General features: G+C 42.6%; 1 non-coding gene and 1 pseudogene across 1 annotated transcript; both read right to left on the reverse strand.

Moving 5' to 3' along the window:
- Window positions 1-19,018: 19,018 nt before the first annotated feature.
- On the reverse strand, window positions 19,019-19,985 carry LOC138092300 (olfactory receptor 5B12-like; annotated as a pseudogene).
- Window positions 19,986-21,998: 2,013 nt separating this feature from the next.
- TRNAP-GGG (transfer RNA proline (anticodon GGG)) lies at window positions 21,999-22,070 on the reverse strand. Its single transcript has one exon. It is a non-coding gene; the product is annotated as a tRNA-Pro (tRNA).
- Window positions 22,071-22,510: the final 440 nt, after the last annotated feature.

Consider the following 22,510-nt stretch of genomic DNA (forward strand, 5'->3'; position numbering starts at 1 on the left):
AGTATTTTTAACAAAAGAGATTTACAATTACAAAAAAGTTAGACTTTAGTAAAGCAAATTACCCTCAGTGATGTAGGTGGGCCTTATCTAATCAGTTGAAAACTTTAAGGAGAAGAAGAAAGATTGAGGTTCCCTGAAGAAGAAGAAATTCTGCCTCCAGCTTGCCTTTGCACTCAAGCTGCAAAATCAGTTCTTCTCTGAGTCTCCAGCCTGCTGGCTTACCCTGCACATTTTGAACTTGGCAGATTCTTCAACTAAAAAAGGAAAATCCTTAACATCAAATGTTCTTTCTTTCTTTTTTTCTCTCTAAATAAATCCTCTTTGTTCTGTTTCCTGGAGAACCCTGACTGATACAGCTTTTGACAGCAACACATGAGTGCGTGCCATGTCACTTCAGTCGTGTCTGATTTCTTGTGATCCTGTGGAGTATAGCCCACCAGCCTCCTCTGTCCATTGGATTCTCCAGGCAAGAATACCGGAGTGGGTTGCCATTTCCTGCTCCAGGGGGCCTTCCCAACTCAGGGATCAAATCCTTGTCTCTTGCATCTCCTGTGTTGGCTGGTGGGTTCTTTACCACTACCACCACCTGGGAAGCCCTTTGATAGCAATAACTGTTTCTAAATGGAAGAAATCTTAAGAGTGAGTTTTCTGAATTGGTTTTGGGTTTTGTGGAAATGGCTGTCTCTTATGATTAGATTTAAAGATACTAATACCTTTATTTCCAGTAGCAGAGCCCTGAGAGGGCATGGTAGGTAATGGGAATAGAGAGATGCAGAATGTGACGCTGGGCACAACGATCAGATGCTTATAGCAGGAGAGAGGTGGGGTGAGCATGCATATGATACCTTCAAATGCTTTTGTCAAAGTGACAAACGTAATGAGATTGGTGGGTTGCTTCTAATTGCACAAGAGTAAGTAAGAAAGAAAAGGATGAGCTGGAGGATTCATGTTCTCAGCTCAACTACTGAGTAAATGACCTGGAAACTTCTATGTCTGCCCTGAAAGAGACTGGTACATAGTAAGCCCTTCATATTCATTGGCTTCACATCTGCAGATACAACAAGCCACTTATCAAAAATATTCCAGAAAGTTTCAAAAGACAAAACTTGAATTTGTTACATGATGGCAACAATTTGCATAGCATTTATAAGTAGTAAGTATTATAAGTAGCCTAGAGATGAAATAATATATAAAATATATATTAAAAAGCAGAGACATTACTTTGCCAACAAAGGTCCATCTAGTCAAGGCTATGGTTTTTCTAGTGGTCATGTATAGATGTGAGAGTTGGACTATAAACAAAGCTGAGCACAGAAGAATTGATGCTTTTGAACTGTGGTGTTGGAGAAGACTCTTGAGAGTCCCTTGGATTGCAAGGAGATCCAACCAGTCCATCCTAAAGGAGATCAGTCCTGGGTGTTCATTGGAAGGACTGATATTGAAGCTGAAACTCCAATACTTTGGCCACCTGATGTGGAGAGCTGACTCATTTGAAAAGACTCTAATGCTGGGAAAGATTGAGGGCAGGAAGAGAAGGGGACAACAGAGGATAAGATGGCTGGATGGCATCACTGACTCAATGGACATGAGTTTGGGTGGACTCCGGGAGTTGGTGATGGACAGGGAGGCCTGGTGTGCTGTGATCTATGGGGTCGCAGAGTCGGACACAGCTGAGTGACTAAACTGAACTGATGCCATTTTATATAAGGAACTTCAGCACCCATAAATCTTGCTATCTGTAGGGAGTCTTGGACCCAATCCCCTGTAGATTGCGGGATGACTTAACCATCCTATAGTTGCAGAGCTGAAAACCCAACCCAGAATTTCATCCCCTGAGTGGCTGATTTACAATGCAAATTCAATTCCTAAACTCATAGGGCTTCTACTGTTAACTAAGGGCATTAATTGTAAAAGAATGGGATCCTGAAAATCGCAAGGGGCACCAATGAGATAATCCAAAAACCAGGGACATAGAATTCCTGATTCGGATGAGTCTTCTTTGCTAGAAGCAGCAGCTGCTTCACTCCCATCTGAGATCATTCTTGGTGTTGTTCAGTCGCTAAATTATGTCTAACTCTTTGTGACCCCATAAACTGTAACCCGCCAAGCTCCTCTGTCCTCCACTCTCTCTAGGAGTTTGCAGAGATTCGTGTCTGTTGAGTCGGTAATGCTGTCTAACCATCGTATCCTCTGGTGCTCTCTTCTCCTCCTGCCTTCAATCTTTCCCTGAATCAGGGTCTTTTCCAATGAGTCAGCTCTTTGCATCAGGTGGCCAAAGTACTGGAGCTTCAGCTTCAACATCAGTCCTTCCAATGAATAGTCAGGGCTGATTTCCTTTGGGATGGACAGGTTTGATTTCCTTGCTGTTCAAGGGACTCAAATTTTCTCCAGTACCACCATTCAAAACCATCACAGGAGGGAGTGACCAAAACCATCCCGAATAAAAAGAAATGCAAGAAGGCAGAGTGGTGTCCAAGGAGACTTTACAAATAGATGAGGAATAGAAGGGGAAAGGGGAAAGATACACCCAGCTGAATGTAGAGTTCCAGAGAATTGCAAGGAGAGATAAGAAGGCCTTTTTGAAATGATCAATGCAAAGAAATAGAGGAAAACAATAGAATGGGAAAGACTAGAGAGCTCTTCAAGAAAACTGGAAATATCAAGGGAACAGTGCGAGAGAGATCAATCCTACTTTGCCTATAATAGCCTTTCTTGTGGTATTTGCCTTACAAAACCCCGGTAATTCTCCACGGAACCCACACCCTTTACCCTTTTTACTTCTGGACCTAAAACTAGACTCCAGTCCCCATAGGCCCTGAAAGGTGAAGTGCAAAGTCTGACTGAGGAGGAGTTGCACAAAATTACAAGAGAATCACAATGCCCCCCATCCCCACCATTTTGCAGAAACAAAAGTGAGGAATATGCACGGAAATGCATATTAAATATGTGGATTAATGATGAAAGAACACAAAGCTGAATTGGGCTGAATTTATTGAGATGAGCCCACTAAGAATCAAATTGTGATACTGCTCTGCTCAATTTATTTGTTTTCTATCATTTTTGGAATAAAGGGAAAGCATGGCACATGTATCTTTGCAATAACCTATTTAAGCCTACATTTCCGAGCTTATTTTGATCACTGTTTACTCCCGTGTTCAGTATATTCCAGTCATGCATGCTCAGTTGCTCACTTGTGTCTGACTTTCCGACCCCATGGACTGTATCCCAGGCTCCTCTGTCCATGGAATTTTTCAAGCAAGAATACTGGAGTGTATTGCCATTTTCTACTCCAGGGGATCTTCCTGACCCAGGGATAGAACCTGCGTCTCTTGTGTCTCCTGTATTGGCAGCCAGACTCTTTACCACCTAGCTGCCTGGGAAGCCCTGGTGTGCTGCAGTCCACGAGGTCTCGAAGAGCCGGACACAGGTCAGCAACTGGACAACAGCAACACTAGGCACAGATTTTGAAATTGATTTTGCAGCTTCGAGTGTTAAAAAGGACTTTAATCGTTTGCTTTTTTGGCTGGAACATGGACCACAGGGTGGCTTACACCAGAGAAGGTAGAAATACCAGAGTGCCTTGGTAGCACATTGAGAGAGCAATTCACACACGTTAGAACTTAGAGGATTTAAGACTTGCTCACCCACCCCAGGAGGGTCCAGAGGACACACTTTTCACTATAACCATGGGGAACAAATTCACAAGCAGAATTTCAGAGTCTCTGAAGAGTTCTGTGACTGCTCTTCTCAGAAATTACAGTGGGATCTTCTGCCACTGGCTTGAGAAGCTTAAATGTAATGGGGATAATTGGATTCCTGGTGCAAGGTCCAACTGCGGTATTTAATTGCCAAAGGTAAGGTGATATGGTCGTCCTAATGCACACGAAGTCAAAGCAGCAATCAGGATGTTATGACTCAGACTTCTGTGAATGACCTTGGCTAGTTGATCATAGTGCTCCTGAAAGTAAGACAGATGGGAAGTCTATTAAGTGGAAGAGCTTTAGGTCAAATGATCAAAAGTCTTAACTTAAATCATAAAACAGAGAATCAATTCTCAGACTTGAGCTAGTTTATAGGCCCAGAACTCCTTGAATTAAGGGCAGGCTGGGTCCTCATAAAGAAGGAAATGTAAATGAGAGTCGCTCAGTCGTGTCCAACTCTTTGCAACCCCATGGAATACAGTCCATGGAATTCTCCAGGCCAGAATGCTGGAGTGGGTAGCCTTTCCCTTCAGGGGATTTCCCAATGCAGAGATTGAACCCAAGTTTCCCGCATTGCAGCGGATTCTTTACCAGCTGAGCCACCAGGGAAGACCAAGAATACTGGAGTGGGTCGCCTATCCCTTCTCCAGCGGATCTTCCAGACTCAGGAATGGAACCAGGGTCTCCTACATTGCAGGCAGACTCTTTACCAACTGAGCTATCAGGGAAGCCCCCGATACTGCCAAGCTCCCCCCTCCAACACTGCCAAATATTGTGGCACTTTCTGAGGACAAAGGGAATATGGATGGGTATTGGAAGAAGTGCTTTATAGATATCAATTTTGAGTACATGACCAGTTACAGAAATGAGGGCTGTAATTATCATGCGTATCTCTTCTTTATTTCTTACTCCATACGTTGGTGTGTTTGTCCTTCCATCTCTTCACCCTTTGCCGTGTAACAAAACGTCTTGGCTTTGCACCATGGTGTGGAGTGTCGCTAACTTTACAGCATAGTATTTCACACACAGACTACCAAGGAGAAGGATGACCATCACCCAAAGACTTTGCATTCCCTCATGTGGAGACCGTTTGTGTATTTTCAGTTATATGCAGCATAATTGGATCAGATTAGGCAGAAGTATGCTTTTTACTATCTTTACTTGGAGATCAGGTGTGGTTTAAGGAGATGAGTAGGGGTGCTGAGTTGACAAGGGATGGATCGTGATGGTCATTTTACATGTGAACTTGGCTAGGCCACGGTGCCCAGCAGTTTGGTCAAACGCCAGTGGAGTTGCTGCACTAAGGTGTTTTTTTTTATGTGTGTGTGTTTGTTTTAAGATAAAATTCACATTTAAATCAGTAGGCCATCAGAGAGGCTGACATCGGCCATCTATGGAAGAAGGGATACAGCGCCTGGAGCAGGGCTGTCCATGATGGGGTAAATGACACAACCACCCTGGGAAAAAGTCTGACAGCTTCTTCTAGAATGAAACATACACCCACTCTATGACCAGCAGCTCCACCCAGAGATGTTTACCCAATATAAACAAAAAATATGCTCACAAAAAAGACTCAAGATGTTTACAATGGCTTTCCTCATATAGCCAATAACTAGAAAGAGCCATAGTGTCTGTCAAGAGAAACACAGATAAGTACGTGATGGTGAACCACGGGTCCAGCAACACAAAAGGGCAAGTGACTGACACGTGAGAGGCCGCGGACAGAGCTCGCAGATATTATGAGGTTTGCACAAAAGAGTACATATCATGTCATTTCACTGACACGATGCCAAAATATATAAAGCTAATCTACTGCGCAAAAAAATTAGAACAGGGGTTACCAGTGGGACTTGGAGGAGGGACTCACTAGAAAGGGGAGTCAGGGAACTGCCTGTATTCTGTGTCTTGGTGGCTTATACTTGTATATGTTTGTCAAATGCAGCGAACGTACTTTTAAGATGGTGCATTTCATTGCAAATTTTACATCAAAAGAAAAATGTCAGCAAATATTAAACTCTAATATTAATGATATGCCTCAGAAGGATTTGGGGGAAGTGTACTGACGTCTCTGATTTACTTTGAAGCACATCACAAATAATAAGATATGTTAATGGATTTGTAGTTATGTAATAAGGCAAGTATAATCAAATGTTAATAGCAGAATCTAGGTGCTGAGAATGTGGGTGTCCACGGTAAAATTCTAACAATGTTGCTACTTGTTTGAAAATTTTCATGACAAAATGTTAAAATACAAGGAAAAAAAATGAAGTACAATAAAACTAAATCAGTAGACTATATGTAAAGCAACCTACTCTTCTTAATGTGGGTGGGCCTCATCCAACTGACTAAAGATACTTAGAGGAAAGAAGGGGAATCTTGAGAAAGCAGCATTGACATATACACAGTACCATGTGTGAAATTCATAGTTGGTGGGAAGTTGCTGTGTGACACAGGGAGCCCAGCCTGGCGCTCCGTGATGATCTAGAGGGGTGGGATGGGGGGAGGCTCAAGAGGGAGGGGGTAGATGTATAATTATGACTGAGTCATGTGTGTGTGGCAGAAACCAACACGACATTGTAAAATTAAAATTACAAAGTAAAAAAGAAATTAAAAATTAGAAGAAAGGGATTCTGCTTTCAAAATGCTTTCAGATTTTTTCTGTTCAGTCTCAGTTGTGTTTGGCCCTTTTGAGACCCCATGGACTGGAGCCCACCAGGCTCCTCTGTACAAGGGTTTTTCAGGCAAGAATACTGGAGTAGGTTGCCATTTCCTTCTCTAAGGGATCCTCCCGATTCAGGAATCGAACCCACGTCTCCTGCGTATCCTGCATTGACAGGCAGATTCTTTACCACTGGGTCTTCCGGGAAGCCCTCATTATTCTTGCATATAAAATCAAAAAGAATTTTTCTCAGATTTGCAAATGCTGTGGAATTCTATTGTTTACATCTATGCTGGAAACAGTAACTCAGTAACTCAAAAAAATCTAGTTTGATAAATAATTAAAAATTAATTATGGGGAATTAAAAAATATGTCAAGAGAATTAAGACAGTAAAACACACTTGTGTCTAAATAATTGTTTCAAATATTCTATAAAAAATTCATCAAGAAAAACAATTTTAATTGCAATCTAGATCTAAAATTTCAAGTGATAAAAATATAAAAAATGGGTAAAAGAAAAGAGAAACAGGCAAAATTATATTAATTTCCTCAAACTGTATAAAGAGTGATTCAGTAAAAATCATGTTATTATTTAGATGTGGATAACTGGAGGAAAGTTCATTCTTTTCATATTCTTCAGTTCAGTTCAGTTCAGTCACTCAGTCAGGTCCGACTCTTTGTGATACCATGAACCGCAGCACGCCAGGCCTGCCTGTCCATCATCAACTCCCAGAGTCCATTCAAACCCGTGTCCATTGAGTCAGTGATGACACCCAGCCATCTCATCTGTCGTCCCCTTATCCTCCCACCTTCAATCTTTCCCAGCATCAGGGTCTTTTCAAATGAATCAGCTCTTCGCAATCAGGTGGTCAAAGTATTGGAGTTTCAGCTTCAGCATCATTCCTTCCAATGAACACCCAGGACTGATCTCCTTTAGGATGGACTGGTTGGATCTCCTTGCAGTCCAAGTGACTCTCAAGAGTCTTCTCCAACACCACAGTTCAAAAACATCAATTCTTCTGTGCTCAGCTTTCCTTATAGTCCAACTCTCACATCCATACATGACTACTGAAAAAACCATAGCTGTTTTTTTTCATATTCTTAATAGTACTTAATACAAGCAAAATGTATTTTTCCAATTGTTTGAAAAATGTTTTTCCAAAATTAAAGAAAAATCAATCACTAAAGCTTTTATTAGAGTTTTATGGGAAAACTCTATGCTTTAAAATATCTATCTTCAAAGTAATGTATATAGTTGGTGTGAATCTGATAGAACCTCAAGAGAAGTAGGATGTATTTATGTGTTTTTGTGTGTGGGCATGTACATGTGCTTCATGATGTGATTTTAAAATTTATTTGGAAGTAAAACCAAGTGAAAATAAATAGACGTCCAAAGAAAGAACAAGAGTGAGGTTTACATTAAATACTAAATTGTAGTATATTATTATCATATGTCAGAAATATATAATACTTTAAATTATATCAATTCAAAAATAAGTGTGGGATAGGGAGATATTTCAATAAAACAGAAAATACTCATGAACATATGAGTCTTCAAAATGTGATAAAGGCAAGGCGGCATAGCAGAGGGGTGAAGAGCCTGCTTTCTGCCAGTAGACTTCTTGGATTCAAAGTAATATTGGACACAGATAAAAACCTCTACCCCTCGATTTCCTCATTTACGTTTAAATGGATGTGATCACAAGTGTACTTGCCCAGTAGGGTTTCTGTGATGATAAAGTGAAAATAAATGAAAGGTACTTAATACAGTGCCAGTCCCTATAAGCATTCAGTAAATGTTCACTCAATTGTTTTTGAAATGACCACGGTATGGAATAATGGAGTAATACTCATTTTGCCATGAACTCCCTAAGTTACCATATACTGAAATTTATTTCAGACCACCCAGAATTTACATTCTTAGGGAGCAAAATCACAAAGGAATTAGAAGATGTCTTGTGTGCATGCCCAGTCATGTCTGACTCTGTGCGGCCCCAGGGACTGCAGCCCTCCAGGCTCCTCTGTCCTTGGGGTTCTCCAGGCAAGAACACTGGAGTGGGTTGCCATGCCCTCCTCCAGGGGGTCTTCCCCACCCAGGGATCGAGCCTGCATGTCTTGTGTCTCCTGCACTGGCAGGCGGGTTCTTTACCACTAGTGCCTCCTGGGAAGCCCAGAAGATGACATAGTTAAATGCAAAAGTGAGACCTCAGTCCAACAAGATTGGTTATTAGAAGACAGAGTCTACTCATACTCTTTGGTTCTTTAATTTCATTTCTTATTCTATACCAATTGCTTTGCAACTTATTCAAGACAGACCTGCACAGAAAAGACAGATTAACTGGTCTGAGATTAAACAGCCAGCCCACAGTGGAATCAAGATTCAAGTTTATGCATTTTGGGTCCAGAAAACACAGACCTGAGTCTGAACCTTGGTTTCACTACTTCCAGTTATATGGGGTTGGACAAGTCACAATCTAAGCCTTGTTTTCCGCATCTGGGAAGTATGGGTATTTATCCAATCCATTACATCATTTGACTGCTTCAGCTCTTCTTGCATGTACTAGCAAATTATCTTTACTCTCTAAAGGAAATTGGCAAACATTTATATAAAGGACCGGATAGTAGACAGTTTAGGCACTGCAGGTCACAGTGGGTTTTTTTTTTTTTTTAAATTTTAAAATTCTTTTCTTCCTCCCTCTTCATTCCTCACTTCTTTCCTCTCAGTCTTTATTTTGATGCCTATCTCTCTCATCTCTTTCATTTCTTTTTTACATTCTTTTCTCTTTAAGGATAATACGCATGCTTAGCTCAAGGGCCACACCAAATAAAAAAAAATAAGACTAAATGTGACCTGCACATCTAGTTTGTCTGCCCTTGCTCTAAATTATTATACACAGTAAATTAAGATCAATTAGGAAAAAGGATAGCTAATTACTCTTTAAAAGTTTCTGAAGATGTTTCCTTAGCTTTTTGAAATTCACTTAATTTCATCAGCCATCAAAATGTTCATACAAGCAAACTTTTTTTTTTTTTTTTCTGAAATGCTAAGAGTTTCTGCCATAGATGATTAAGAGAGCTCTCTTGGAACGCTTTCTGACCCTATGTATCCTGTCTTCAATCATGAAGTAAGATAGGAATGCACGGGCTCCAGATGTATGCGATTCCCTAGAAATGGAAAGTGACCTATAGGTGATGTCCTAGAAATACTTAGGTATAGATGGGAAGGCGTCTGATGGTGTTCAGGAGGAGCATCAGGTTTTGGAAAGCCATCTTTGGAACAGGGCAAGATAAAGAAGAATGGCACAAAAGTAGGGGTACTAAGCGGTTATCTGAAGCCAGTCCTGCACAGGAAGACCAATGTCCTGCACTCTCATCTTTACTAAGACGCCATTCTCACCTGATTCAACCAGAGAACTTAGTGCCCTAATGGATGAGGGAAAATCATGGGTCCCAAAGAGGAGAAATTTCCCCAGTGGCCTTTCATACAACAAATCCAACTAAATAATATTTGGGAACCTTTTCTTGGGTTGATCAACGGTGACAAAGGGGGTGGGCAGCTTTTCGCCTGATAATCACAGGTGACTGCTGTCTGGGGCCCACAGGAAGGGGTCCCCCTTCCTGCCCGTACCCGGCAGGGACCTATGGGGTTGTTCTTTGGTAAATCCACACAGTGGGGAATGCTCATGTCAGGCACAGAGCATTAAAATGACACTTGCAGAGAATGCTGGAGGTGCGAATTCTAGGAATGGCTTTGCCGCTCAGATGCTGAATTATCTCAGGGAAACGGTGAAACTGTAAAATTTGAGTTTTCTCATCTATGTTGTGAATGGCTGGGCTGGATGGCATTCACGGTCCTTTTGATTTCTAGAAAATATATTCACTTATTTATTTGGCTGTGCCAGGATTCAGCTGTGGCACGCAGGGTCTTTAGTTGCTGCATGTGGGATCCTGTTCCCTGATGAGGATCAGACCCAGGCTCCCTGCATTGCAAGTGTGCAGTCTTAGCCACTGGACCTCAAGAGAAGTCCTCTAACCTCAAAATTCTAGTTTCTACTTCTCTCAAAAGACACTGAACACATCGAAGAATTGCTGTCCATCCGTCACTTTTGGCTTTCTCATTTCCCCTGTCAGTCAGGTTCATATTTCTCTCTGCTGAACCCTGCCCCATTCCTACCCATTTCTGTGATGATAACTATCATTTTAATTCTCATTCAACCAAATTGCGCCATGGCTTCTCCTTAGAGACCTCTCTTTAATTTCATGTACCATTTCCACCCTGATTCTGCTAATAGAATTTCCACTTTTCAACCTCTCCATCTAATTCTGTAACTCTTTGCAAACCTTCCATTTAAGTCAGGATTATCAGAGATTTTTCTGTGTTAGATACATATTTTTAAAAACCAACATATGGACTTGAATGCTGTTTGTTATGATGGTCAGTCAAGAGAGTCTTCCTTTGAGGAATAACATAGATGACTCATACATGAATCAAGGGCTTAGAGAGGTTAAATTAAAAACTCTTCTTATTACTCATAAAATCACACTTTTTTCAATATGCTAGATGTATTACAATATCCATAATACTTTAAAAACAACTTAATTATGCTCTTAAAAATTGATTATGTTTCATAAAAGCAATTAGTTATGTTCAAAGTGACTATTATAAGGTTCAAATTGTCTTGTTTGGTACTGTGGAACCTGTCTGTGATCAGTGATTCATATAAAGATTGCCCAGAATGTGTAGTATTTACAAATCAGACATTCACTGGAAGGCCTCTGGATGCATTGTGAGTCATGAACCTGGGTGAAATCTAGGTGACAGAGCAGAGGAGAGAGGTCCAAGCATTGAGCTGTGGGCCCCACCGACATTAAGGTTCGGGAAGATACTGAGGGTGAGGCAAGCAGACTGGGAGGAGCCAGCGCCCTTCAGGAAGGACGAAAAGCAAGAGTGTTGATGTGAACGCTGGTGCGTGCTGACAGTTCACAGAATCGCGGCTTTGTCTCAAACCTGCCTCGCGAACTTTGGAAAGCGCATACGTTGTCTCTTCTCTACGTCAAACTTTAACTTGACGTCTCTAAGTTAGCCCCTGATTTTTCTCACTAACCTGCTCCTCTTCCACTGCTGCCTTTGTGAGGGAAGCGACAATTCTTTCCAAGAGTCATTTCTTCCTTTCGCCCCTGCGTGTCCGACCTGCTCCACGTTTTAGCTCCAGACGCCCCGTGATTCAAAATGTGACTGCTTCTCCTACATCCTCTCTGCAGGTTGGCTCCAACGTATCATCATCTATCGCTTGACTTTCGGCATCGTTTTTTATAGTTGGTCTCCTGGCTTCCACCCTTTGATCTTAGAGTATATTTTCCTTCTTTTAAAAAAATGCACATAATTAAAATTAAATTGAGATATAATTAATTTGAAAAATGTACATATTTTATTATTTAAATTTATAAGGGTAAACTCACTGGCAACCCACTCCAGTGTTCTTGCCTGGAGAATCCCAGGGATGGGGGAGCCTGGTGGGCTGCCATCTATGGGGTTGCACACAGTCAGACACGACTGAAGCAACTTACAGCAAACTCACTTTATTCATTTATATTGTGGTGGAATACACATAATACTTACTATCTCTACCATTCTAAGTGTTCGGCTCTGCAGTGTTAATTAAGTACATGCATATTGTGTAACCATACCTCCACCCATCTTCAGAACTCTTTCTATTTTGCAAAACTGAAACTGTGTATCCGCTAAACAATAAGCTTTCCCTGGTCCCCTCCCCCTACCTACTGGCAACCCCAATTCTACACTCTTTCTTCTTTTAAAAAATTGTTTCTTTTCCCCCACTATTCAGTCTCTGGTGATCAACACTCTGTTATCTGGAGTTTGGATTTTTAAAAAATGCTTCCAATGCAAGTGTGATCATATGATATTTGTCTTTGTATGGGTTATTTGACTTAGCATAATATCCTCCTGGATTATCTATGTTGTCACAGATGAAAGGATTTCCTCTTTTTTTAAAAGACTGAATAATATACTATTGTGTGTACATCAACAGACACTTTGATTGTTCCCATTTTTGGCTGTTGAGATTAATGCAACAATAAGCATTGGAGCGCAGACATCTCGTCAATATACTGACTTCATTTCCTTTGGATTTATACCCAGAAATGAGATTGCTGGATCACATGGCAGTTCTAATTTTAATTTTTTGAGGAAACTTCCATCCTGTTCTTGATAATGTTGCATCAATTTATATTCCCACCAACAATGTACATTCAGTTCAGGTCAGTTCAGTTCACTTGCTCGGTCGTGTCTGACTCTGCGACACCATGGACTGCAGCACGCCAGGCCTCCCTGTCCATCACCAATTTCCAGAGCTTACTCTAACTCATGTCCATTGAGTCACTGATGCCATCCAACCAACTCATCCTCTGCCACCCCCTTCTCCTTCCGCCTTCAATCTTTCCCAGCATCTGGGTCTTTTCAAATGAGTCAGTTCTTCACATCAGGTGGCCAAAGTATTGGAGTTTCAGCTTCAAGATCAGTCCTTCCAATGAATATTCAGGGCTGATCTCCTTTAGGATGGACTGGTTGGATCTCCTTGCAGTCCAAGGGACGCTCAAGAGTCTTCTCTAACACCACAGTTCAAAAGCATCAATTCTTTGGCACTCAGCTTTCTTTATGGTCCAACTCTCACAGCCATACATGACCACTGGAAAACCATAGCTTTAACTAGATGGATCTTTGTTGGCAAAGTAATGTCTCTGCTTTTTAATATGCTATCTAGGTTGGTCATAACTTTTCTTCCAAGGAGTTCAAGGATTCCAACAGTGAACAAGTGTTTTCTTATCTCCACATCTTTGCCAACACTTGTTGTCTTATGTTTTTGATGATAGCCATTTTGAGTAGTGACAGTTAACATTTACTGTGGTTTTGATTTGCACTTCCCTGATGATTAGTGATGTTGCACGTCTTTTCATGCCAAAATGCCTATTGGCCATTTGTATGACAAGCCTATGGCTATCTTCATATTCAGTGGTGGCAATGTTTTCCTTTAAGATCAGGAATAAGACAAGGATGCTCATTCTCACCACTACAGTTTTACATAGTAATGGAGTCCTAGACAGAACAATTGGGAAAGAAAAAGAAATAAAAAGCAATTCATATTGGGAAGGAATACAGTTGTCTCTGCAGATTACATGATCTTATATAGTACTCTCACGGGAAAGCTGCTGATAAAATGTACACACGCTATTGCAAAGCACATCTGACTCTCTCTCACCAGGACATTGGAGAGAGCCAAGTTTGTGAAGTAACTTACAGAGCCTTGAGAATGTGCATATGTTTTGGGTACGTGTGACACAAGAATATCACTAATCTCATCGTTATTTTAAAACATTTGAGTGTTAGTGCTGCTGATGAGAAGGCACTAACTTCTTCCATTCTCAGTGCATTTCCTGGACACAAAAGAGAGAGAAGGATTATACGATTCTGTGGCTGAGCTCACAATATTAAACGTATCTTGATTGTTTGGGTCAAACAAAGTCAGACAGAGAAATTGGTCTTTGTTATGGTTTCCCCATAGGTCCTTGGCCTCAGGAAGTTGTCCTCAGATGGAGAGAGTATAAGAACATAGATCTGGTTCATAAAGTCCAAGAACATGAAAAAGAGAAGAAATAAAATTAGGTGGCCCCGAAATTAGAGAAAGGCAGAGAGATATAATTCGGATTCTTTCTCTTCTATTTTTGCTAAAGATAAAATAAAAAATGCTTAATCTTTCTTCTTTATAATACACCAAGCACCATACTAAGTATGTAAAATGTATTATACCTTTAAACCATTGTTGTTGTTCAGTTGCTAAGTTGTGTTTGACCGTGACCCCATTGACTACAGCACACCAGGCTCCTCTGTCTTCCACTATCTCCAGCATTACAGGCAGATTCTTTGCCAATTGAGCTATCAGGGATGCCCAATGTCTTGTGGAGTTTGCTAAAATTCATGTCCATCCAGTCGGTGATGCCACCCAACCATCTCATCCACTGCCACCTCCTTCTCCTCCCACCTTCAGTGTCTCCCAGCATCAGGGTCTTTTCCAATGAGTCGGGTCTTCGCATTAGGTGGACAACGTATTGGAGCTTTAGCCTCAACATCAGTCCTTTCAATGACTATTCAGGACTGATCTCCTTTAGGATGGGCTCATTTGATCTTCTTTCTGTCCAAGGGAGTCTCAAGAGTCTTCTCCAACACCACAGTTCAAAAGCATTGATTCTTCAGTGCTCATTATGGTCCAACTCTCACATCCATACATGACTACTGGAGACCATAGCTTTGACTAGATGAATCTTTGTCAGCAAAGTGATTAAACCATATCCCACTCCAGCTGGGTTTAGTTAGTGAAAAGGAGCGTGGTTTGTACCTCTATGGGATGATGGAAGAGACAACTCCATGGGATGATCTGAGAGATGCCCTCTCTTTGGGCACAGAAAGAGCAGATCTGGAATCCTGTAACCGGCCATTAGGTACCCAGCCTTGTGCTGACTCGTTTATTCAACCTCAGTTCACTCACTCGCTCGCTTACTAACGCACGCTATCATACAGGCACACGTATCCTCATCCATCCATTTATCATTTTTTTTCATTGAATAAACATTCGATTACTCATAAGAACCCAAGCCTGGTAGAGAATGAGAGGGCTGATGTATGAGTCCATCCCAGTCTCAGGAGTGTAAAATTCCCATTAGATGCCAGTTTCAGAGAGAATTTTAAAACTAGAATAAATTCCATTTTAGCTTGATTGAACTCCTCTGAATGAAGAATATGGAAATTATTTAATTCCTCTGCAGTCTGCCTAACAGCCTTTCCCCTCATGATTATCCCGAGTTCAATGTCTTATTAGAATCAAAATCATCATAGTTTGGGGAAGGTTTGATCTCATTCTGCTGCTGCTAAGGTGTCCATCTTGGTTTGTCTATGCTTCAAAATACCACAGACTGGGTGGCTTATTAACAATGAAGATGTATTTCTCACAGTTCTGGAGGCTTGGAGGTCCAGGATCAAGGCATCGGTTTATAGACTGATGACTCTTTGCTGTGTCCAAACAGGGAGCAAGGAAGAAAAGAGCTCGCTGGGCCCCTTTCAGGGGAGCACTGAGCCCACCCGTGGAGGCTCCCCAGACACTTGGAGATGCCTCCTCTTTCAGGGGAGCACTGAGCCCACCTATGGAGGCTCCCCAGACGCCAGAGCTGCCTCCTCTTTCAGGGGAGCACTGAGCCCACCCGTGGAGGCTCCCCAGACACCGGAGCTGCCTCCCCTCAGACCCTGCCTCCTACTGCTCTGGGCATTAGGATGTAACATAGGAATTTTGGTGGCACACAGATATTCAGTCTACAGCAACTTCTGTTCTCAGAAATAATCCAGACAGCAGCTTTCAATTGTATTCATATATGTTCATTACTCACAGTTAGAAAGCTACAGTAGCGTATTTGACTGGAGATGGAAGCACCGTTACAGTATTCCAGTGTGGTCCACACTGAAGGTTCAGCGTGCTCAGGTTGCTGTCTGAACTTGTCTGCTGCGTGTGCTGCCCTAGTGTGACTAACACCACACACCGACGCATTGAGACTTCAAAGGTCAGGCGTGGAGGCATCCGGTCATGCCTCTGTCTTTCACTGCTCTTGCCTGTGTCTCAGTGAGGCAGTGGTACCTGTGGGAATTGATGCCGGTGAGCACATCATATTATGAGGATTGTGGTCTTCAGTCCTCCTAAACGTGGATGTTTACTGGAGTGAGCACATTTTCTAGCTTAACTTTAAAATATATATATAATTTATTTATTTTAATTGGAGGTTAATTACTTTACAATATTGTATTGGTTTTGCCATACATCAACATGAATCTGCCACAGGTATACATGTGTTCCCCATCCTGAACCCCCCTCTCTCCTCGCTCCCCGTACCATCCCTCTGGGTAATCAAGAAATCTTCCAGCAAACAAAAGCCCTGGATACTAGCTTAACTTTTTATCCAAGTGAAGCTTCGAATTATGCAGTTCAAAACTTCTAGAAAACAGGGACGACAAGTCTTCTCAGTTAACAAGGGCTTTACTGTAAGAACATAGCAACATGTGGACAGGGCACATGGGCTTCAGTCCCCTTTATATTCCTCTGATGACCTCAAAAACCATGTTGTTTAATACCCTCCTCCTTAGACCTGTGATCAAGTGATGGGGATTCAGGCAGTCTTCAGAATATCAACAAGGAAGGAGATTTAAACAGATTCAAGAAAGATGCTAAATTAATAATATTCTGACTTTCTCTTTCCGTCCTCTAATGTCTTACTTATAAAGATAATTATGCTATCTAAATTACTTTGCCGTACAGAAGAAATTGTCACAGCATTGCAAATCAACTATACTTCAATAAAAAAAGATAGTTTTGTTATACTGAGAAGACTAGTGTTCTTTGATAAAAAGATTTTTTTGTCTTAATACACTTTATGTGTCCTACAGTCTGCCCTAGTATCAAACAATTGTTAGCTGAACTAAGGTGGAAAGGATTTGCTTTGGGATTCCACAGACTTAAAATTCTCACTTTGCCACCATCTACCCACATCCTCCCAGGTGGCTGAGTGGTAAAGAATCTGCCTCCAATGCAGGAGATGCCAGAGATGCCGGTTCAGTCTCTGGGTCGGGAAGATCCTTTGGGGGAGGAAATGGCAACCCACTCCAGTATTCTTGCCTGCAGAATCCAATGGACAGAGGAGCCTGGTGGGCTGCAGTCCCTGGCCTTGCAGAGTCAGACACGATGAGCAACTGAGCACCTATTACCCACACACCCGTATCTGAGACGCCATTCCTCCTCCTACCTGGTCGACTCTCTCAGAGTTAGTGTGAGACCTTAATGAGATAGCATATGCAATACTCGGAAAGGTACTAGATTCTAAATGAATAGTACCTCTTTTCTGGTCCTAATCTTTTCTATATATCAGGCTCCAGGGAAGTGACTGCATCTTACAATCTCCTGGTGTGCAAGTCTTATCCCAGATCAAATTTTGCTAAATCATATTATTATATCATACTCTCTGGAAGTGGGATCCAGCCAATAGTACTTAAAAAATCTCCCCCAGGTTATTGTAATGTGCAGCTGAATTTGAGAACCACTGCTGCTGCTGCTGCTGCTAAGTCGCTTCAGTCGTGTCTGACTCTGTGCGACCCCATAGACGGCAGCCCACCAGGCTCTGCCCTCCCTGGGATTCTCCGGGCAAGAACACTGGAGTGGGTTGCCATTTCCTTCTCCAATGCATGAGAGTAAAAAGTGAAAATGAAGTCGCTCAGTCATGTCCGACTCTTAGCGACCGCATGGACTGCAGCCGTAGGCTAAATGTTTCTTGGTTGCTTGAATGCATTGGTTTTCAAACCTGAGCCTGCTTCAGAATCACCAGGAGGGCTTGTTAAAAAACACAGGTAGCTTGGTTGTACTCCTGGAGTTTCAGTTCTGTGGGTCTGGGATGAGGGTTCCTGTAATTGGCTCTGGGATGAGGGTTCCTGTAATTGGCTCTGGGATGAGGGTTCCTGTAACTGGCTCTGGGATGAGGGTTCCTGTAACTGGCATTTCTGAAAAATTCCAGGGCATGCTGATGCTGCTGGCTTGGTAATGATGCTTCTGAGCCACTGTTCCAGGGAAACAGTTTTCAAAGTGTGATCTGCACCCCAACCTCATCTGAAATACAGGGGAAGCTTGTTAATAATGCAGGCAGTTCTCCCTAGCCAGACTCTTACATGAATTTTATCTATTAGAACTCAGGTAAGGAATAGGTATGGATATATTTCAGCCTTTTGAAGCATGTTTTTCTCTCTGAGATTCAAGGATAAAATAGATCTAGCTTATATACTATCCCTCATTATCCAGATTTACAACCGGCCTTCTCACTAAGTTCAGGATCTATGTATGTGTGGATGCTGCTGCTGCTGCTAAGTCGCTTCAGTTGTGTCCGACTCTGTGCGACCCCATAGACGGCAGCCCACCAGGCTCCCCCATCCCTGGGATTCTCCAGGGAAGAGCACTGGAGTGGGTTGCCATTTCCTTCTCCAATGCATGAAAGTGAAAAGTGAAAGTGAAGTCCCTCAGTCATGTCCGACTCTTAGCGACCCCATGGACTGCAGCCCACCAGCCTCCTCTGACCATGGGAGCAGGGCATAATTCTAAAGATTTCTGAGCTCTACCAGAAATATGCCAAGTTATATTATCTGGATTAGATTCCTTAATTCTATTATTTCAGCAGTCTTTCAAGGTAAATCTTAGGAGTATAAATGTCTAAGAAACATGCCCCTGTGCTGTGTGGAAGATTCTTAGGGTTCTCTTAATTTTAGAAAATGAAAATGGGTCTCTACTGTCAAACACCTATGAGATTTACCTGCAAAGCACCTTAAACCAACAGACTGATGCAATGTGGGATCCTATAGTAGCAAGGATTATAATCTTTATCTTAAGAGAGAAGCAATGTTATATTTCTGGCGGGGGACATCCGGAATTTCTTCTACCCAGTTACAGTCATGAAGAGTGAATAGAATCAGTTTTGTCTGGGAAGGAGTAGCTCACAGAAATAAAAGACAAGAAAGAATTAACCTTCAAACAACATTCTTGGCCATTGAAGTCCAATAGAAGATTCACATGGTTTGCACGCGATTTCTAATTAGTAAGCTAAGCCTAGCGAAGCCTGCTTTTCCAACCACCCTTTTAAAGGCACTCTTGACCTCCTTGTTCCTCAGGCTGTAGACCAGTGGGTTCAGCATGGGGATGACCATGGCGTAGAACACGGACGCCACTTTGTCTGTGCCCAGGGAGTGGCTGGAGCTGGGCTGTAAGTACGTGAAGATGACGGTCCTGTAGAAGATGGAGACAGTGGTGAGGTGGGAAGCTCAGGTGGAGAAGGCCTTCTGGCATCCTTGAGAAGAGCGCATCCTCAGGATAGCAATAAAAATGAAGAGGTAGGAGCCCAGGATAACCAGAAGAGCGAAGAAGGTGTCGCACGCTGCCAGTGTGAAGAGCACAATCTCATTTGTGTAGATATCAGAGCAAGAGAGCGCCAGCAGTGGGGGATGTCACAGGAAAAGTGATTCGCACGTTGGAGTGGCAGAAGGAGAGGTGGAAAGTGGGGGCAACGTGGACGGAAGATTGTAAGAGTCCACAAACACAGGAGCTGGTGGCCCGCAAGGCGCACACGGCTCTCGTCACGGTGGTGGTGTAATGCAGGGGTTTGCACACGGCCGCCTGGCGGTCAAAGGCCATCGAGGCCAGGAGAAAACTTTCAACAGTGGCAAAGGCTGCAAAGAAGAACATCTGGGTAGCACATGCATCGTAGGATATAATCTTATCTCCTGTGAGAATCCCCGCCATTACTTTAGGAGTAACAGAGGAGGCGTAAACACAGTCCACTAGGGAGAGGTTACCGAGGAAAAAGGACATGGGCGTGCGAAGTTGAGAGTCCAGCAGAATCAACACGATCATCCCGAGGTTCCCAACCAGAGTAGTGAGGCAGATGAGAGTGAAGGTTGTAAACAGGGGGACCTGCATCTCTAGAGCATCTGTTAACCCCACAAGAAGGAATTCAGTCACCTCTGAAAGGTTCTCCATCAGCTGGGGAGTCAACCTGAGCGGCACCTATGACGAGCTAACAAATCCAAGATGATGCTGTTTGGTCGTCTTCATGGGAAGTAAACTGTAAATGGGGTCTCTAGTTCATGTGTGAGCTACTTATGGAGGGAACGAGCTCATGGGTGAGAAGCTGAACCAGATGGGTAGTGGTGGGTTGAGTGAGATTGTTCATCTAGAAGTGGTATGGAAAACGCTAGAATGCCCTTTCTGACTGGCTGCAAAAAGCGGATCGCGTTATGACTCTGGGTCACATTTCAGCTTGCTTGCTTGCTGTATGTTATATCCTCTTCTTTTAAACCGTGTAGGACTCTTTTTACTTCCATCTCTTACAAGCACACTTGCCTAAGGTATACATCAAAGGCTTAAATCAACAGAAAGTAAGATACAGGAAACATTTTGTCAGTCATTGGTGTATAACGTTGACAAGCCCTCCCCAATCGCCTCCTCCGTCTCTGAGGGAACCCTCATTCACTTCACTGGAGATGTACAGTGATTCCAACCTTCTTTTTCCTTCTAGTTCATGGGGCCCTCAGCTGAGTGGCCCTCAGTTTCTGTCCTCTGCTGTCATCTACACCTTTGCCTTATTTATGGGTGAAGAGAATAGGGGAGATGGAAGGATGAGTTTTGCCCTCACCTAGAAACTCTGTACCGTCAACCAGACCACAGACCTCCTGCCATTTCACGTAGTATATGTGGTTGCTCTCACCTCCAGTGGTAACTCAGCGGATCGCTTATTGTAGCTGCTGTAGTTACAGTATGAGAGACTGTCTTGAGCCAAGAGACACCTGACTCTGGGATACTAGGTCCCATTCATTCCTCCTGGATGAACTATTATTAAATATTCAGGGGAGGACGTGATATAGCCCTTGTCTTTAAGGATTCCTTAGTGGGAGAGACCTACATCCAAAAGAAACATTAGTCATAATGTATTTCTGAAGTGGAGGGACACCCGTGGCCTTTGGAATTAGAAAGGATGTTTGGTTTGCCCAATACAAGGACTCAGGAAACATTTCTGGAGATCAGGACTCCTCGGTTGTGGCTTGGAAACTAAACAAATAATAATAATATATTAGTTATTATAATAGCAAACACATAACATTTACTTTGGGTCAGGAAACTGTTATAAGCTGGCCACATGTATTAACTCATTTACTTCAGTTAGCAATTCTGTTGCTGCTGTTGCTGCTAAGTCGCTTCAGTCGTGTCCAACTCTCTGCAGCCCCATAGATGGCAGCCCACCGGGCTCCTCCATCCCTGGGATTCTCCAGGCAAGAATACTGGAGTGGGTTGCCATTTCCTTCTCCAATGCATGAGAGTGAAGAGTGAAACTGAAATCGCTCAGTCGTGTCCGACTCTTTGGGACCCCATGGACTGCAGCCCACCAGGCTCCTCTGTCAATTGGGTTCTCCAGGCAAGAGTACTAGGGTGGGGTGCCATTGCAATTCTGTTAGGCAGGTACTATTATCACCTCCATTTTGCTTCAAATGGAACCAAAATTTAAAGGGGTAAATTACTTGCTCAAGTAGCATATTTGATGGTAGAACTGGGATTGGAATCCAGGCAGCATGATCTAAAATCTGTAATATTAAGCATCCTTCTCGAAATAGTAGGTCAAGTCCAGTAATCTTCTTATATTTCAGTTTCTTCATTTTCCGGGAAATTCAGTTTTCAACTTTTAAGGTAGATGAGTAGGATAACTTAGATCATGTAGAACATTTAAAACAACATTCATTGCATAGCAAATACTCCAAAAGTTTAAGATGTCACTGCTACTATTACTGGCAGGCAGAAGAAGCATCATGGATAAAGGGATGAACTGGCAAACACCACTGTATAAATAGACACTTATAAGTATATGAAGTGAAGTGAGGTCACTCAGTCGTGTCCGACTCTTTGTGACCCCATGGACTGTAGCCTACCAGGCTCCTCCCTCCATGGGATTCTCCAGGCAAGAGTACTGGAGTGGGCTGCCATTTCCTTCTCCAGGGGATCTTCCCGACCCAGGGATCGAACCCGGGTCTCCTGCATCCCAGGCAGACGCTTTAACCTCTGAGCCACCAGGGAAACCTGGGTATATAAGTATTACTAAATCAAATCTCAATTAAGAGTGACATATGAAAGTAATTGGTAGACATGCAAACTAGGATTGAGACCTAAAAGAGAAAAAATGTAGCGGATTATAGATAATACAACTATTTAGAAGAGTCTAAAGTGACTATTAGATCAAATATGACAAGAATATGCTTTTTCCAGGCATCTCTCCTTCAGTGTTGGTGGGGCTGTATGTTGGGCCACTCTGGGGGTTCCTCAGAAAACTAAAAATAGAGTCGCCACACGAGCGTGCAGTCCCACTCCTGGGTGTACAGCCAAAGGAGGAAAACCCGCTCACTTGCAAGGATGCATGCACCTCAGTGTTCACAGCAGCACCACTTAAAACAGCCCCAAATGTCCGTGGACTGATCAGTGACTAAAGAGAATGTAGTACACACGTGCAATAGAATATT

This window comes from Capricornis sumatraensis, chromosome 16 (genome assembly GCF_032405125.1).
Source record: "Capricornis sumatraensis isolate serow.1 chromosome 16, serow.2, whole genome shotgun sequence".
NCBI lineage: Eukaryota > Metazoa > Chordata > Mammalia > Artiodactyla > Bovidae > Capricornis > Capricornis sumatraensis.